We start from the raw sequence: 17,538 nt of genomic DNA on the forward strand, positions 1-17,538 counted from the left end.
AGTGTCAACATTTATGTCTCTAAATAGATTTATATGAAAATATATTATATGATTAATCAATAATACTTAAGCCATGTTTGGATTGCGGGGAAAAATTCTTATTCCTGCGTTTTTCTGTGAAATTCCTGCGCGATTTTTGTGAAATTCCTGCGTTATAAACATACCTCTGTTTAAAAGAGAATGTAATTATAGATGCATTCTTGAAAACGTGCCTAAAATTTGACTAAATATAATATTTACGACACCAAATAATATTATGAAAATATATCTCATAAAAAATCTAATGATATTTATTATATATCATAAATATTGATTTTTTATATATAATTAGTTAATTTAAGATGCTTTGACTTGGTGGTATTGTGTTACAATTGTGTTCTTTTCTACACGGAGGGAGTATTTATTACTATAAATGTTAATATTTTATATAATAAATTTAGTCAAATATTAAATAGTTTGACTAATAAAAAACAAGAATTACAATTTGTCAGGTTCATAAACTCAGGGTCCCTAATAGGCCCGCTTCTCAGCAAAAGCTTGGCCCAGCAGACGGCATTACAAACGACGCGCAACTCCTGGGCCAGCCCAGATACCTAACGACAGGCCGGAAGAGTGATCTAGTCTCCGACCAGAAGGCCTGGCCAAGGAGGGGACGACTATCGCTTCTGACTCCGACCCGCTTCTCCGATCAGAAGGCCTGGCCAAGGAGGGGACGACGCTCGCTTCCGACTCCGACCCGCCTCTCTGACCGAGAATACACCGAATCTCTGCTTACGTCTCTTCTCCGACCGGCGCGGTCGAAGCCAACTGGGAACGACCGGCTGGGAACGCCCGCTCGGTGAGGACCCAAGAAATCAGACGGAGTAGATAAGGTAAGGCGCTCAAGTCAACCGCAATACCGAGGATCGTACCCTGCACACCTGCAGGACAGTACTGTCAGGACCTGCCAGAAGGGCACTTTGCAGCCTTCCAGACATGTCAGAACACAAACAGTATTGTAGGCGCTGGCATTTGTCCTACAGTATGGTAGACGCCGATATTTGCCATATCAGAAGAACACGATGAAGCCTACCACATGCATCTGGGCGTCAACAGTATTGTGGGCGCCGACAAAACTACCTTGTACCCGACGGCGTGGGCAAAAAAACTAGGGCACACACACACACACACTCTCTCTCTCTCTCTTGAACTTAAACTTGTAAGGCCGTCCCCTTCATCTATAAAAGGGGATGCGCCCTCTCCCAACAACGACGATCATTCTGACTCTCTCTCTCTCTCTCTCTCTGCTAGCTTTAGACATTCTGAGCACTCGGATAGCTTCACAGCTCTAGAGCTCTAAAGCTACACAGAGCATACGTTCTAATATTTAGCGTACGTAGGAGCTCCCATCACTCTCGGCCCTTCAGTCTATAGTCCGACCGGACCTCTAACACCCCCTATTTTATTCCCACTCGTTTGTAACCCCACAGCAAACTTCGAGCACTTGGGCTCTGGAATAAAGTCACCAACCGACTCAAACTGGACATAGGGCACGTTGCCCTAACCAGTATAAACCCTGTGTCATTGAGTGTTAGGCTATATCCGATCACAACGTACGACAAAACTACAAATATTCACTTGTTGGTCACTTTTCGCACCGACAGTTGGCGCCGTCCGTGGGGAGGATCGTGCGTTCACGCTTTTGGTCATCGGGTGGCCCACCTTTCCGCCATCTTCGGCATGGTAGGCTCAAACAATACGACTCGTTTTGGCTCGCTGGAGTTTCCCATGCTCCCACCTGTTGGGACGAGGGTTCCTCCTATCATCATGCCATTCCAGACCTTCCTCTTTGGAAGCCTAGACCTCGTCCCCGACTAGCTCGGTGTACTTCACCTTCACGAGGAGGCGCTTGTCCCAGCGCCCATTGGAGGAGGAGCGCCCTTTGTCGGCTCCAGGCCACCCAGCGACCTCAACGACGAGACGCCTGCGCTTCGCTTTGAGACCATGCTGGGCTCAAACCCCACAGTGAGTAACGCACATATTGTTCTTTACTCGATATTTAATATCTTCCGCTGACTCTCTAGAGTGACCCCGTTGTCCCCACTGTGACCGCCATGCGACCGGTTCCCCTACAGTCTCGCATCCCCCACGGACGCGTATGCACGGGGGCTCCAAAAGATGCGAACGCTACCCCCTCTCACGTCTGAATTCGTGGGGATGGCGGGCTATGCTCCTGCCTCTTTCCACGACCTCATGGATGACGAGTTTAAAAAGCAACGGCTCCAGCATCGGCGATGTCGTGGCACCTAGCCACCCTCTTTCCTAGGAGTGCTCTATGGCGAACGCTCTGAAACAGTCGCCGGTGGTAGCGGAGTCTCTACAGACTCATACCCCTCTGAACCCTCATGTGGAGGCCCTCATGCGCACGTAGGAGCACGACGAGGAGTTACAACAAAGGCGACAGAGCCAGCCGCCACCTACGCCAGTGCGCTCGGCGTAGCACGTTGCGCCACGCGTGCGCAACCTGGCGAGCGACGCCCGAGGTCGTGCCCGCTAGGTCCAGCGCAACATCATGGATGGGGGGAATGATCCCCCATAGTTCGCTCGGGCTGACTAAAATATTGCCACTGCAACAATGCTTCTGCGTGGCCTTCCAGAGCCTGTCGACCCCCAGGAGCAGGCGATCCATCGAAACCTCCGGGCACTCGTGGAAACCACCGCCGTTCAACAGGTAGAGAGCTCCGCGTCATGACACTGACTCGCGGCCTCTCTCCCCACCGGGGGAATAGGGCACACCAGTTGAATCGCTCCATTCGCTCACCACTGCAGTCGCCGCCCACAGAACAGGAGGCCACAGCTGCACCACGGCCTGACACGGTGACCGCTCCACACCAACCACCTGTGCGCGAACGCCTTAGGCTAAACAGAGATGCTCGTAGCGTCATCAACAATTGGCATCAAGCCCGATGTGATGATGATGTCCATCAAGGGGCGGTGAGAGTAGGTGACATGGGCCTCTACCGGACCATCGCGAGGAGCGGGGAAACGCACCCCAGGCATGGTCACCGACCGAACGACTAGAGTCCTAGCCCAGATGGCCCAGGATCACGGGCTTTTGGCCGTCGCATCCAGAAAGCGCCATTCCCATAGCGCTTCCGATCACCTACCAACATCGCCAAATACACCGGGGAAACGAATCCCGATAAATGGCTCGAAGACTTCCAGCTCACCTGCCGAGCCGGAGGAGTGGATGATGACCACTTTATCATTTAATACCTCCCCATCAACATGGGGGAGTATGTTCAAGCATGGCTCGAATCCCTCTCACCTGACAGCATCCGTGACTAGGCGGATCTCAAGAGGATCTTCATTAGGAATTTCTAGGGGACATATGTCTGCCCTAGGAATTCATGGGACCTCAAGAGCTACCAGCAGGAGCCCAACGAGTCCCTATAGGATTACATCCGTAGGTTCTCAAAATGATGCAACTCCCTTCCTGATGTTGTTGACGTGGACATTATCAGCGCTTTCCTCTTTGGGACAACCTGTGAGTCCTTGATCCATAAGCTCGACTATCTGTAGCCCCGTACCACCCACGACCTACTCGATGTCGCCACAAACCACGCCTCCGGCGAGGAGGCGGTGGGAGTGGTCTTTCATGGAGGCTAGGACAAGGGCAAGGCTAAGCACGAGGACCAAGATGAGGCCCCTCCATGCAAAGGGGCAAAAAGAACAAGAAGGATCAGCAGCGACCAGCCAACTCCGCTTTGGTCACTGCGGTCGATCGTGTGGGCAAGCAGCCCTAGCAGGGCCAGTTTGACCACTTTGACAAACTCATGGATAGCCCATGTACCAACCACGCCTACCTTGTCAAGCACCTCTACATGGAATGCAAACTCCTCAAGCACTTTCTACGATAGGCCAGCAGACCAAAAAAAGGAAAGGGCAAGGAGGCAGCGACCAAGAAAGGAAATGTGGCGGGCAAGGATGGGGACGGCTTTCCCCATCCTGAGGAATGCCTCATGATCTTCGGAGGATCTGATGCCATCTACTCCAAGCGCTAGCACAAAATGCACTATAGAGAGGCATGCGTCGCCGAAATAGCCGTCCCCTCCTTTATTAGCTGGTCAGAATCTCTGATCACTTTTGATCAAGTCCTTCCCATGTCGTCAGACCAGGTCGCTACCCACTCATCGTCAACCCCATTGTCCACAAGAAGTGCCTCACCAAGGTGCTAATGGATGGAGACAGCGGCCTCAACATCCTCTACGTCGACACCCTTGACGCCATGCGCATCCCCTGGTTGAAGCTTCTCCTAGAGAGCTCTCCTTTCCATGGCGTGATCTCAGGAATGCAGGCATACCTGCTCGGGCAGATCGACCTACCCATCACATTTGGTGACCGAGCCAACTTTTGCTCGAAGGTCCTCACCTTTGAGGTGGTGGACTTCTCAGGGTCCTACCACACCATATTAGGGTGGCCATGCTATGACAAGTTCATGGTGATCCCCAACTACACCTACCTCAAGTTGAAGATGCCGGGACTGAACGACATCATCACTATGGGTAGCACCTTTTCACACGCCTACACGTGTGACCACGAGCATTACGAGCTTGCCACTGCCATCATCAACTCAGCCGAGCTTCCTTGGCTCAGAGAATCATTGACCCCAGCAGTCCTGGACTACAACAAGCCAACCTCCTCGACTGCCTTCCACCCACTCGAGGAAACTAAGGCGGTGGAGATCGATCCCACCGACCCAACCAAGACGGTGCGGATCTGGACCTAGCTTCCAGCCAAATAGGAATACGAGCTCACTGATTTCTATGCACCAATCGCGATGTCTTTACATGGAAACCATCTGACATGCCAGGCATACCATGGGAGGTCGCCGAGCACGCATTGCACCTCATCCTAGGATCAAAGCCCGCCAAGCAACGCCAGCATTGGTTGGACGATGAGAGGTACCCCTAGGTGTAGAAACTTCTATATGCCATGTTGATGGCGACACGGAAGCTCCTACACTACTTCATCGAGCACGAAGTCATGGTCGTCACTTCATTCCCGTTGGAAGACATCGTCCGCAACCATGACACCACGGGACGGATCTCCAAGTGGGCACTGAAACTAATGGGCCACGACATTAGGTATATCCCCTGCATCGCTATTAAGTCTTAGGCTCTCATGGACTTTGTCACCGAATGGATGGATGTCCAGCTCCTGATCCCAAATATCACCCATAAGTACTGAATGATGTACTTTGATGAGTCAGTGATGGCGCCCATCTCGGGGGCTAGATTGGTTCTAGTCTCCCTTGATAGGAGCAGGCTTCGCTACGCTATCTGTCTCCCCTTTTCAACCTCAAACAATGCCATGGAATATGAGGCCCTCATCAACAACCTATGCATCTCCATCAAGCTTGCCACTACGTGGCTATATGTCAGAGTTGGTCATCGACCAAGTCATGAAGGTGTCCTCTTGCAAAATCCCCCACATGGCAGCATACTGCCAGGAGGTGCGCAAGCTCGAGGACAAATTCTAGGGGATCAAACTACATCATGTCCCCTAAAAAGACAATGATGTCACCGATTTTCTCACAAAATTGGCTACCAGGCGGGTTCTGTCTCCAAAAGGGGTCTTCATCAATGACCTACACGAGCCATCTGCCCATGTCCTAGAAGGTCCGATCTAGACACACCCTAACACCAACCTGGCACTCAGGTGCTCTGACCTTGGTGCCTCCTTGATGACGTAGCCCACCGACATCACCGTGGTAGCACTCGATCAAGCCGACTAGAGAGCACCGCTACTCGACTACCTCCTCGAGGAGATTCTCCCACCCAAAAGGACTGAAGCAAGACAGATCACTCAACGTGCCAAGATGTTCATCACATTCGATAACGAACTTTACAAGCCAAGTCTGTCAGGAATACTCATGAAGTGCATCCCTACCGACCAAGGGAAACTGCTCCTCCTCAAGGTCCATGTCAGAATTTGTGGACATCAAGTGGCCCTAAGGTCGCTGGTTGGAAAAGCCTTTCGCCAAGGTTTTTACTGGCCCACCGTGCTATGAGATGCAGAGGAGGTCGTCAGCAGGTGTGAGGGATGCCAGTTCTACGCTTGGCAAACTCATTTGCCAGCATAGGAGCTTCAAACCATCCCCATCACCTGGCCATTTGTGGTCTAGGGCCTCAACATGGTCGGACCTCTCAAAAAGGGCCCGGGCGGCCTCACTCACCTACTCGTAGCGGTGGACAAATTCACCAAGTGGATAGAGGCGAAGCCCATCACCAACATTCATTCAAAAGAGGCGGTCAAGTTCTTCTTTGACATCATCTACCGTTTTGGTGTTCCTAACTGCATCATCACTAACCACAGAACTAACTTCACCGGGAAGAAGTTCCTAGACTTCTATGATGGATATGGCATTAGGATCGATTAGGCCTTGGTCAGACATCCACGTACTAACGATCAGGTCAAGCGGGCCAATGGCATAGTTCTCCAAGGACTCAAGCCACACATCTTCGATCGACTCAATAAATACGCCAGGCGATGGGTTGCAGTCCTCTGGAGCCTAAGAATGACCTCTAACCAATCCACAGGGTTCACACCCTTCTTCCTAGCCTACAGAGCTGAGGCAGTGCTGCCCTCTGACCTAGATCACGACGCCCCAAGAGTGAACGCCTTCGACTGAGACCGAGCCACAGAGGCTCAATAGGACACGGTTGACCTGCTCGAGGAGGCTCACAAGATGATCATCATCTGCTCCGCTCGCTACCAACAAACTCTCCATAGGTACCATGAAAGAAAAAATAGAGGGAGGATCCTCGAGTTCGGTGAACTCGTGCTCTGGAGAACCCAATCAACCAAGGAGAAACATAAACTCTCTTTACCATGGGAAGGACCCTATTCAGTAATCGAGGTGATCCGACTAGGCACCTACCAACTGAAGGACGACAACGGCAATGTTCTCACCAACACATGGAACATCGAATAGTTACATTGTTTTTTGTTCCCCTAAAACTTGGTCTTACCATTTTTTCTTTCAATGTTTGCTCCTACAAGCACCCTAGCCCGAGCACTCTCCGCCTAGGTTGCTCGGGGGCTCTACGAGGGTGTGATACCACCCATCTTTTTAATATCATATAGTAACACTTTTTACCTAAACGAAAGGGTAGTCCGTTCCTTTAATTACCCTACGTGACTTATGTTTTAAACTCCTGACCGATCACACCCCGCCATGACCTACGGTTACGAGCAGCTGAGCCTCGCAGGCCATGCCCGGGTTCTTAAGGTTGCAGCCTACGGGTCAAACAGGCAGGTGCGAAAAAGAAAGGATAAAAAAATAAAGCTATGCTAGGGTAAAAACAAAGAACGAATGGGACATGCTTCCCCTTATAAGTGATTCCATCACAAAATGAAACTAAAGTATTCATGAATACAAAAAAAATTGTTCACATAGTGGCTCCCCCGTGAACTTATCCTTTACATTTACTAACTGTTTCTACTCTAAATTCTATTGTGGCCGCCCGGCGGCATCGGCTGATGGCACGGTCGACAAGGATAAGGGCTATTCGCTTGTCGATGGGACGATGTTCGGCTCGGTCGGAGGTGGGACGATGCTCGTTTCCGACCCGGTCTCCACTCCATCCGTAGGCTGGATGATGTCTTCCTAGCGCACGCCTTCAGCCATGCTCGCACAGCAAGCCTCCATCACCCACCATGCAGAGACTTGCTCGGCGACCATCTGTGCGTATGGCACCAAGCTCTCCCCGAGCGCATGGATGGCATCTGCGCTCTAGTCATCAGTGTACCCTCTACATATGCCAGTGAAGTCTAGTTCTAGGTGGTGCATCGCCACTGAGGTTAGCACCCTCGATGTCCCCATAGAACGTCCCATCAGGGATCAGCGCCCAAACTATGTTCAGGACCTCCGCCAGCTGGACGACGGGCATACTGGTGCTCGACGCTGACCCGAACACCTTAGAAACGACCACCTAGGCGACATTGCAGATCTAGTCAAGCTCCCCCTCGAGAGCATGTTGCTCTTCGAGGGACTTGGCTAGCGCCTCCGTGCTCCGACCGATCACCGCCTTAGCTGTCTCTAGCTCCTGCTCCAGAGAACCAACTTTTCCACCCAGTTCTGAAAAGAAGGACGACAAGCTCGGAAGTAAGGGAAAGGAAAAACTAATACATCAACCAAAGGCAGAACAGATACATACTGAGGCGGGTGCCTTTGAGAATGGAGAGCCCTTCCTCTTGTTGGGTGACCTTCTCGAGTAGTCGAGCGTTAGACTCCTCCACCCTAAGCACCAGCCCCTAGAACGCGAGCACTTCTCGACCAGCCTCCGACCGAGCCTTCCATTCCATCTCCGCTACCTCCAAGGACTTCTGGCATGCCGCCTCAGTCTTCGCTAGGTGGTCCTTTGCTACGTCGAGTCCTCGCTCGATAGCAGTCACCCGTTCCACCACGAGCAGTTACGTCGCCCGTGCTCCTATCACCTTTGCCGCCCAGTCTTGGGACTCACGGTGGGTGGATTCCAGCTAGCGCTCAAGGTCATCAACTCACAGCGACATTGTGGCTTCCCACTCTATCCAACCATGTTCCTCCTGAAGGAAACAGGACTTGCGGATCGATGTTGCCTCTAACTCCTGTAAAGCGAGAAGCAAGCATGCTGACACAACCAGTGGAAGACCAAGGAGTTGAGGACAAACACTAAAAACACAAAAGGCTTACCTTGGCGATGCATGGCAGGATGACTAAGACTGCCTGATGGATGAGCTCAACCCGCTCCAAGGCCTCCTTGAGCTTCACCTTGGTTTGGGCGAGATTGGACTCCATCGATAGTCCTCTCTTTTCTAGGAAGTGCCAGAGCGTCACCTCCTCCCTATCGCATAGGATGAACCGAGCCTTCCTTGGGTCACCGGGGCAGGGCCACACCAGCTCGCGGGTTGCCCCCAACCCGCTGGAAGATCTAGCCATCGCAACATCGAGCGATGACCAAACCATCGCCAGCTCCTGTGATGATGGGATGGCCAGTGGCTCCACCCTAGCGCCTACCTTGCAAGAGAAGGGGATCTCCACTATCTCGACTCTGTGGCCCACCGGTGAATGTTTTGCCTCTGGCTTGGCCACATCTACCTCCTGACCCCTCTAGCTCTGACCAGGAGGGCGAGCCATGTGTTCCTCCACCGGGCGAAGCAGGGAGCCTGGTCTCCCTCCTCTCTTCCACCATGACTATTGGGGGACGAATCACAAGGGTCACCTCTGACCCAACCTCTGCCATCACCACGGAGATCGCCACCATTGCCGCCACCGCCATTGACGCTGTACTCGCGACCGGCCAGCCGGGAGGAGGTAACCCTCAGAAGGGAAGGTCACACTGCCACTAGTCTACTTTCCCCACCGCTCATCATGAATCATTGTAGGCTAGGTCTCCACTCCTCCTGCACGGGAGGCAGGGTGATGCCTAGTTCCATCATTCCCTAGCCGCTGTCAAATAAGTACAGGTTAGTTGTGCTCAAAAAACTCAACCGTGAGATCAAAAGTAACATAGGTACATACTTAGAAGAAACGGGTAGGGCCCTCAAGCCTTGACCTACTGGTGACAAGCCCACTGGATGAGGACCACTCATGGGTCATGACCCACACCCCCTCATATCGACTAAGGGAGGAGCTGACCCAGCTGGTTCCCGATTGCCCCGTGAGTCACCACGACGGTAGGCTCGTGGCACACCCGCTGAGACCACTGACAAGGCATCTCCCCGTTGTGGGTCGCATGCACGCACCGACCCCAATGATGTGGGGGTATGAGCACACTCCTCCGACCGGCCGGTGTCGCCTACCATGCTTGAAGCAGCGGGGGGCGAAGCCAACGACGCCTTCATGGGGCACGGCAACCGCGCCCGCTTTGCCTCTCGCTCGATGGCGGTGTCCGAGCTCACGGCATGCTTCCTTGATGTGATAATGTTGCCACGCCTCTCCGCATCCCGCCCATCGCTGGCGGACGTGGCTATCGGCTCACGATGCTCCACCAAGGTCGCAATGATGCCTCGGTCTCCTTCATCCTCGGAGGAGCTTGCATCGCCACCCATCTCTGTGGGCTCCTCCGACTCGAGTTTTGCCTCCACGTCACTCCGATTTTCATCGGCCCGCACTCATCGGGCAATCTCCTTCTCCTTCTCATGCCTCCTCCGAGCCTTCTCAGCTCTCTTCTTCTTTTTGGCAACCGCTGCCTCCTTTAGGGCAGCCTGCCAAGCCGCGCCCTCCAGCCCCCTTGGAAGATGTGGTTGGGACTTGTAACCCATGAGTCCCTATGAAATGGATGACTCAAAGTCAAAATATAGGAGAGCAAAAGGGAAAGGATACAGAATGAGAATAGGGGAGCATACCAGATTAGATAGCTTTATGGCGTGAAGAGGTTCGGGCTTTCCTTCAAGGGACTCTTTGTCCCTCAGTTGCAGCACCCAGTCGAGTCGACTCTAGACTTTGTCCTTTGCCAACTCCTCTAGTGACGCGTAGTCAGGATCCATTACGCTGGAGTAGTTCCACATCTGTCGCCACCTCTCCACCACTGGGGTGACTCAACGGTGAAAGAAAGTGTGGAACACCCATAGCCTATTGAGGTCATGCTGCACCAGCTTCTAGAGCTCCACCTCGATGACCTCCAGTTTGTTCTACTAACTGGAGGGCCCCCACGACCAGCTCTCCTGCCTCTCCGGCCTTCTTCGGGTGAACAGCGGGAACGACGCCTCTACTGGGTTCCTAATGTAGAACCACTCTCCATGCCACCCTCAATTAGAGTCATAGGGGGAGTACACGTGGTAGGAGCCCGATGGCCTCAGCTTCTTCTGCAAGGCGAAGCCCCCAACCGGCATGGTCCTAGGTGGCTTCCTATTTGACAGGGCTCGCTCGGTGAAGATCCACTGGAATAGATCCACATGCGGCTTCATCCCGAGGAAGGCCTCACCGACGGTGATGAAACCAGTGACATGTAGCACCCCATTCGGATTGAGGTGCTGCAGCTTTAGGCCCCACTCGTTGAGGAGCCCGCGCAAGAACCTATGCATGGGATATCCTATCCCGCGCTCATGGAAGGCAAGGAAGGAGAAAACCTCGTTGGCCCAAGGTCACAGAACAGCTTCCCCTAGCGTAGGAACCCTCTAGTGCACCACCTCCTTTGGTGGAAGTAGCCCCTTCTCAGCGAAGATGACAAGCACCGCCTCATCTACATTGGATGGTCTCTAGTTCAACATCGTGCTCTGAACTCATGAACAGATCTGTGAGTTCTCCTCTCCCTTGCTTTACCCTCTCTCTCAGAGAAACCACCGTGGTGCATCAATGCGCTTGGCAAGAAGGAAGATGGAGGAGAGGAGACAGATGGAGAAAGGCAAAGGAATAGGACGAAAAACCTCTCTCTTCCCCTATTTAAATGTGAATAGGCATGCGATGGGATGCGTCCCTCTCTCGGTTAAAGCAAAACATGGCCTAGGTTGGGCCCACCACTACCGCAACCTAGGTGCAAGAAACAAGGCGCAATCGCATGCAAATGACCCTCTACCTTCCCAGGCAGGGTTTAGAAGGGCCCACTGATAGGATCGATGTCAAGGAGAGACCAACGGGCTACCTGAGTCGATCGGATAGCTCAGGCAACTGCAGAGAGACAGGTAAGGGGTAGTTGGATGCCCCATCCGAGCTATGCCGACTCCGTCATGAATAACGGACATGGATCCCATTCGGACATATCCGATAAGAGCTCCTCAAACCCGTCACTCGAGTCATCAAGGTAACTTTACCAAACCTTCTTACTTTTTTCTGATTCATACAATCATTCATTCATCCTTTCTCATACATGCATTCACATATTCATTCATACAATCATTCATTCATCCCATACATCCAAAGCATCGCATATGCAATTAATGCATCACAACGTTTCGTGTTGCGTCATGAAGCGGTAGTTGCCTCGTTCAACAAGAGTAACGACTGACCAGGGTTCAAAGGCTGGCCCACGAAGGGCTCGAGGCCACCTCACGTCAAATAGAGCCAGGAGAAAAAAACATAGATGAGCCCTAGCGGCTTTCGCCCGGTATGCTCAGAAGCAAATAGGGTCATCTCGACCTTCTCGTTTAATCCTAACCTCGAGCCATGCCCACAGAATCTCTATCGAGGGGAGGTCAGTGGGTGACCTGAGTCGGTCTCCAAAATGACCTAGACATCTACCGGGAGGCGGGTTAAGGAGTAGTGGAATGCCACATGAGGGCTATGCCGACCCTGTTACGAACGACGAATCCAGATTCCGCTCGAACGCGCCTATTAGTGAGCTCACCGAGCGCGTCACTCGAGCCATTGAGGCAAGCGATGTTAGTTTAGCCCCTCCGATTGTGAAAACCATGGATGGGGTAACGCACGGAACTAGACCAACCCCTACTGAACCCAACAGGGATCAGGGGCTCAGGTCGCCCAACACCGACTCGAGAAATCAACTGACCACGCAGGTCATGGGCGGGACAAACATGGGCAAACACCCCGAACGGCTGAAACACAGGAGTTTACGGCCCTAAGAAAGAGTACCAAGATACTCAGCCTCCAACCGACTCACTAGACGGACGTAGGCTCGGGGGCTACACCCACCGGGTGCGCTAGCGCGCACCCACTAGCAAGTCAAACCCCTCCTAAACGATTCTACCCAAATCGCCTGGGGACTACACCCACCGGGTGCGCTCACGCGCACCCGCTAGCAAAATGAAAAATCCCCCAGACGATTCTACTCGAATCGCTCGGGGCTCAAGGGCTCCTGTCGGGTTCATAAACCTAGGGTCTCTAATGGGCCCGCTTTCTAGCAAAAGCTCGGCCCAGCATATGGCATTACAAACAACGCATAACTCCTGGGCCAGCCCAGATACCTAACGACTGGTCGAAAGAACGATCTAGTCTCCAACCGGAAGGCCTGGCCAAGGAGGGGACGACGCTCGCTTCTAACTCCGACCAGAAGGCCTTGCCAAGAACGAGACGACACTACTTTTGACTTCGACCTGCTTCTCTGACCGAAAGGCCTGGCCAAGGAGAGGACGACGCTCGCTTCCAACTCCGACCCGCCTCTTCGATTAGGAATACATCAAACCTCTGCTTACGTCTCTTCTCCGACCGATGTGGTCGGAGCCAACTAGGAACGACCGACGTGGTTGGAGCCAACTAGGAACGAGCGGTCGGGGACGCTCGCTCGACAAGGACCTAAGAAATCAGGCAGAGCAGATAAGATAAGGCGCTCAAGTCAACCGTAATACCAAGAACCGTACCCTGCACACCTGTAGGACAGTACTATCAAGACCTGCTAGAAGGGCTCTTTGCAGCCTTCTAGACATGTCAGAACACAAACAATATTATAGGCGCCGACATTTATCCTACAGTATGGTAGGCACCGACATTTACCATACCAGAAGAACATGATGGAGCCTACCACATGCATCTGGACGTCAATAGTATTGTGGGTGCTGACAAAACTGTCTTGTACCCAACGGCGTGGGCAATAAGACTAGGACACACACACTCTCTCGCTCTCTCTTGAACTTGTAAGGCAATCTCCTTCATCTATAAAAGGGGATGCGCCCTCTCCCAACAACGACGATCATTCTGACTCTCTCTCTGCTAGCTTTAGACATTTTGAGCACTCGAACAGCTTCACGACTCTAGAGCTCTAAAGCTACACAGAGCATACATTCCAATATTTAGCGCACGTAGGAGCTCCCGTTACTCTCGGCCCTTCAATCTCGAGTCCGACCGGACCTCTAACACCCCCCATTTTATTCCCACTCGTTTGTAACCCCACAACAAACTTCGAGCACCTGGGCTCTGGAATAAAGTCACCGACTGACTCAAACTAGATATAGGGAACGTTGTCTGAACCAATATAAACCCTGTGTCATTGAGTTCTAGGCCACATCTGATCACAACGTACGGCAAAACTTTAAATATTCACTTGTTGGTCACTTTTCGCACTGTCACAATTTTTATTAGAACGGGGAGTACTAAGTACACTCTATGGGGGTGTTTGGGGCTGCTCTGCTCATGTTTTTCAGCTCCGCTCCATGTTTTTTAGCCGTGATTTTAGCTCCACGCACTCTATTCGAGGAAAAAGTGTGGAGTTGTGAGAGCACCTAAAGAGGTGCTCCATAAACTCTAGTTTTTTGTGGAGCTGTTCCACGGTGGAGTTTGTGGAGTAGTTCTAAACACCCCTATATCGTCTCGTATGGTTTGGAGGAAACGAGTTTGGCATCATATATACCTTCCTGAACATAGAGTAGTAATAATAGAAAGAGACATGTGTTGGGATAGAAACGACTTTCGGTTCACACTTTTAATCTCGGTTGTGTTGGGATCCGGGACTAATGTGAGTATTAGTTCCGGGTCTAAATTTTACAGGCACTAAAGGGCCTTTTATCCCGGTCGGTAACACCAACTAGGACTAAAAGCCACTCTTTAGTCACGGTTGGTGTCACAAACCTGGATTAAAGGTCTCCTACCCGAGACTAAAGGTCCCCATGAGCAAATTCAAAAGGAGGGTGTCTAGAACTTTATCAAATGTGGTGTGTAGTTCAGTTGGTAAGAAGCTACGCGCGAGGCACGGGGTCTTAGGTTTAAATCTCACGCACCACAAGAGTTGTCTCCCAGAATTTAAACTATTTTTTAGTTCCGAGGATGAGCCTTAGTCCAAGTTGCGTGACCCACACTAAAGGTCTAAAACTCAGTTCTCAACCGAGATTGAAGCCCACCTGTGTACTAGTGTGCACTTCACTGCACACGTATTTCTAACTGCAAACAAGCAAGGCCAAATAGTGCCTAGAGAAGAAACCAAGCAGCCCCATAAAAAATTGCAAGAGCAAATGTCTAACGGAGTGTAAGAAAAACTAGGTGAGTGACACAAAGGAAGTTTTTCATGAGGTTCAGTCTCTTGGCAGAATGAATCCCGCAAAATTCCTATAAAACAAACCATTCCATAGGAATTTCATAAAATTTTTAGGAGTCCAACATCCCTTGTTCCAAAGAACTTCATAGGAAATGTTGCTATAGGATTTCAACCCTTTATATTCCTCCATTTTTGCCCCTTTGTTCTAAAGTGGGCGTAATATATTCTGGTCTTGATGCCCCTTTTGTTTTTTTCTGTCTTTCATTCAGTCCCACTGAAAGATTGCATGGAGTAGGGGCCGGGTGCACGAATATATGCCAGTGCTTAATTTGGAGATTACTTGGGAGCGCACGACCTTCTAGGTAGTAGACACAAGAGTGGTCGACAAGGTGGCACTTGCTCCTGGAAAGGGCTATCACTTTCTTTGAAAAGATCGGGCAGGAGATTCTCCCGCTCTCTTAGACGGTCTCAAACGACCCTTACCCAAAATAACGCTACATGTAAAAAGTTTGATATCTATTTTTTTTTTGTCTTCTTCAATAAAAATTTTTTAAAGAGAATTATTTCTGTAAATGGGTCTCTAAGAGAAAAGATACTCAGATTTAGATTATATCTCTCATAACACCTAAAATAAATTTTTCATATAAATACTCTTTTGAATATTATAGGTACGCTATTGGAGATCCATCTTTAAAGATCCATCTTGTGTTTGGGTCTCCTGATCGGCCTCCTGCTGAGACAGGCTCGGGGTAGTCTTTATAGAGAGGTAGCGTGTTATTTCGTGGTGTACCACTCGGCCATTCGTTAGCTTAGTGTTTTCAAAGTTATGTAAAAGCAGAGGCAAACAGCATCCCCATCAGCCTATAATAATAGTGTACTAAAAAATGAGGGCGATTTGTGCGTCAATGCAAGGACAATGTTGGCATGGAATTACTAAAAAAAACTCCATCCATACCAAAACATAGGCATTTCTGATTTGTTCTAACTTAAAGGTCTGTTCGCTTCGCTAAAAAAACAAATCGAAATATTATTTCGACTGATTTATTGAAAAAGATGAATTATAAGAGAACCGAACATGGCCAAAATATCATCAGTAATGGATCTAATTATGCCCATCGATATAGTAAATATTGTTGTTTAACAAACTTGACAAAACTTAAGTAAGATAGTTAATTTAGGATAAACCAGAAAAAAAAAATATGTTTAGGTTGGAGGGAGTTCATATTTATTTGTTGATGTATGTGCAGATTCAGATGACTAATTATCCTAAATGCATACCTAAATCTACAATATTGGCATTTTGCATCCTGTATCGGATCTGGAAAAAATAAGCAAAATTTTCTAGATGTATCGGCTTAGTCTTTTAGAGACCCAGTACGCATGCGTGCCAAAAGAACTAACATTCAATTCAGATTTAGACAAAAGTGATACCGTGATATTTCTCTTGGAAAAGAACGTGACAAAGACCTGTGGTCGAAAATATATTTACTACTAGATTCTAATTCCTAGGACGACAATTATTCTTGAGCAGGAACAACAGCAACACGAAGGCTCGCCCCAAAAGCAAAGATGCAAGGTCATACATGTTTCACCGATAGAGAACATGACCACTCACCACACCGTACGTGATGCATCTTAGGTGGTGTTTGAGGGTAACTAAAATTTAGGAGTTGTATTGGGAGAATGTTGCATGGAGTGTTTGATACTAATAAAAAAATAAATTACATAATTCATCAATACTCCACGAGACGAATTTTTTAAGCTTAATTAAACCGGCATTAACACATGTTTATTGTAGCACCATATTATCAAATCATAAACTAATTAGGTTTAAAATATTCATATCACAAATTAGTCGTAAACTATGCAATTAGTTTCGTAATTAGTCTATATTTAATACTCCATACATGTGTTCAAATATTCGATGGGACAGCGACTAAAATTTAGGAGGGCAACCAAACACCACCTTATTCTTACCGACGCTGATGCGGACATCGATCCGGCGATGCCGATGCCAATGTCATGCCATCAAAAGATTAAGGGGCTGTTTGGTTCCTGTAGGAACTCCTAAAATTCCTGTCACATCGAATGTTTGGACACATGTATAGAGTATTAAATATAGACTAATTACGAAACAATTGCATAACTTACGACTAATTTACGAGATGAATCTTTTAAGTCTAATTAGTCCATGATTTGACAACGTGGTGCTACAGTAAACATACGCTAATGACAGATTAATTAGGCTTAAAAAATTCATCTCGAAAATTAGCCCATCTATGTAATTGGTTTTGTAATTAATCTATATTTAATACTCCTTATTAGTATCTAAATATTCGATGTGACATGAATTTTAGAAGCGACTAAAAAACCAAACCCCTCATAAAGCATATCCATCAGCACGCAGATAACCTGGTTGGTTTCAGACAGGACTTATCAACTAACGAACAGGCTGAACAGATCCAGCAAGATAGATTGGACCATCTTTGTTTGATCGTTTCTATGGCTTATAAATCGGCTGATGTTATTTTGTTGTGAGAGAAAAACGCTGCGAGAGAAAAACGGAGGTGCTTACTCAGCGAGTCAGCAGCGAAAAAGGAACAGTGGATAAGGCTAGGCCGCTAGGCTCAACCGCGCAAGCAAAGGAAGCAGT

The sequence above is a fragment of the Miscanthus floridulus genome, chromosome 3 (assembly GCF_019320115.1).
Source record: "Miscanthus floridulus cultivar M001 chromosome 3, ASM1932011v1, whole genome shotgun sequence".
NCBI lineage: Eukaryota > Viridiplantae > Streptophyta > Magnoliopsida > Poales > Poaceae > Miscanthus > Miscanthus floridulus.